The sequence below is a fragment of the Gossypium arboreum genome, chromosome 2 (genome assembly GCF_025698485.1).
Source record: "Gossypium arboreum isolate Shixiya-1 chromosome 2, ASM2569848v2, whole genome shotgun sequence".
Lineage (NCBI taxonomy): Eukaryota > Viridiplantae > Streptophyta > Magnoliopsida > Malvales > Malvaceae > Gossypium > Gossypium arboreum.
Genome location: NC_069071.1, coordinates 67,394,222 through 67,396,635, shown reverse-complemented (window position 1 = coordinate 67,396,635; position 2,414 = coordinate 67,394,222). Strand labels below are relative to the sequence as shown.

The window sequence follows — 2,414 nt, the reverse complement described above, 5'->3', positions numbered from 1 at the left end:
ACCACATGCAGTATGGTCATTTGGGTTGGCCCTATCTTGGGGTTTCTGTAAATAAGAAGGTTGGTAAATAGTGTTTTTAGCTTGGTTTGAATTATTACCTACTCTTTGGTTCCCTTCCCTTCTCAGATTTGGGTGATCTCTCTAGCTAGGATTATATGTTTTCGAATAAGGGTTTCCACCCGTATTCCTGATGTAATTTACATCATCGGTAGGATTGTTGATATAGTGGAAGAGTGGTTTGTCACCCCATTCATAGATGGTGTAGAAGCAGATTCGATACAATTGAGTTTATCCACTAACTGTTGATACTTGTCATCCTTTTGGATAGCTTTTACTATGGTGGGTTTCTAGCCATATATGAATCATTCAATTGGCCACTGACAGGAGTTCAGTGTCATGTTCTCAATGATTTCGTACGCATCCTCGTATGTTTTGTTCATAAGGGCTCCTTTTGCTGCTCCGTCTAATCCAAATCGTGTATTTGCATCCAACCCATTATAAAATACCTATAGTTGCATCCACTCAAGAAATCTATGATGCGGGTATTTCTAAATCAACATTTTGAAATGTTCCCATGCATCATAGAAACTTCACCATGTGTCTAAAAACAACAATCCCTGTTCTTAATTGTAACAACCTACTTTTGGGTCAAATTAGAACAGTGGTTTTAGAACCACAAATCTGAAGTAGAAATGTTAATTTTATTATTACTTTGAGGTCTACAATATGATTGAATGATTGTGTGAAAATTTTGTTAAGAAATTTTATCGATAGAGTGTCCAATTTGACTAATAGGACTAAACTACAATTGGGCAAAATATATGTTCTAGAAGTTAGAGGTGTCTAATTGCTATGAAATTTTAAATTGGAGGTCCTTAAATGGTAATTAAACCATTATACTTTAAGTTGGACAAAAATGGACATGGTTAGGTGAAATTTCAAAGTTTGGCTTTAAAAGCATTTTGGTCATTTGGTTAATAAAGACAAAATAAAACAAATAAAAGATGTCATCTTCTCAATTTCATCCTCCTTGTGCCGAAATTTCAAGGGTCACCATAGCTAGGATTTTGGCCGAGCTTCCAAGCTCGATTGTAGGTCCGTCTTTGTCCCATTTTTAATGATTTTTACATTTTTTATGAATGTTGTAACTTGATTTAGCTATTCTAAGGACTAATTTGAAAGAAAATAAAAGTTTAAAATTTTACCCATGTTGAATATTTGTGTATTTTGATGTTTAATGGTAGAAAATGCATGTTGGCTGCTAGATAAACAACATTTACCAAGTGATTTTTGATGAAAATGTCAAATAGGGACCTATTTGTAAAAGTTGTAAAATGTGTGTAAAAATGTGAATAAATGAATAATGTGGGCTATTATGAGTACTATTAATATTCGGCTAGGGTTGGGTGTGATGAAATTGAATGAAAATCATTTTACGAGCCTAGGGAACTAAAATGTAAAAAGTTGAAAAGTTAGGGGCAAAATGTAATTTTTATCATAAGGTGTTTTTGGGATTAAATTGAATAACGTGATGATTGAATAAGTTAAATGTGGTATTATAGATCAAGAAAGAAGAGGTTCTGACCTAGACCCGGGAAAGAACAAGGTTGTGGACTAAATCGAACTATTAGCTATTTTGTACCGAGGTAAGTTCGTATGTTAAAAATAAGCTTTAGAATAATTGTATTTAAATGCTTTAATATTGCATGAATTGTATGTTTGACTATGTGAATAAGTATAATTCTACGAATGAGTTCGATGACGATTCGACAATTGAGAAGTCCCATTGAACCTTAGGAATAGATTAGGATATGAGTGACATGTCACTAGGGTTATTATGTGTTATGTGATTATGTGATTCGGGTGCTGGTATTGTACGTCCTATTGGTGGCTGAGTAAATCGACATATGTAGCAGATACTTGACAGCTTGTGTGAGCAGCACCGAGTAGCTACGTCTTGACTGACAGCTTTTATGAGCAAGCCTGTTGACAGCTCGAGAGTGAGTGATTATGTGATATGAGATTGAGGTAGCATTGGCTACGTATGTGGCACTTAGTGTGCAAAAATCTCGAGTATTCGACATTATTATTCCGAATGGTTCACGGGTATGTCAAAGATGAGAATATGTGTAAATTCATTTTGAGATGATTCAGTTATGTACATAAACCCATGTTTCTTAAATGCTTGAATTTCGAGATGATTCAGTTATGTACATAAAGCCCATGTTTCTTAAATGCTTGAAACGATGAATACGGGGTAAGTTTTGTGGTGGAATGAGTTATGATCATGAGACTATGGTAAATTTACATTTAAATATGTTGTAATATTTAAATGTTATATGCATGGTGAGGTTACTTATTTCTTGCATACGAGCTTACTAAGCTATATAGCTTACTTCGTTTATTTTCCAAGT

At 34.1% G+C, this 2,414-nt stretch overlaps 1 non-coding gene across 1 annotated transcript; it reads left to right on the top strand.

Moving 5' to 3' along the window:
• The first annotated feature begins 528 nt into the window (after positions 1 to 528).
• LOC128290061 (small nucleolar RNA R71) lies at positions 529 to 631 on the top strand. Its single transcript, XR_008279702.1, has one exon. It is a non-coding gene; the product is annotated as a small nucleolar RNA R71 (small nucleolar RNA).
• The last annotated feature ends 1,783 nt before the right edge of the window (positions 632 to 2,414 follow it).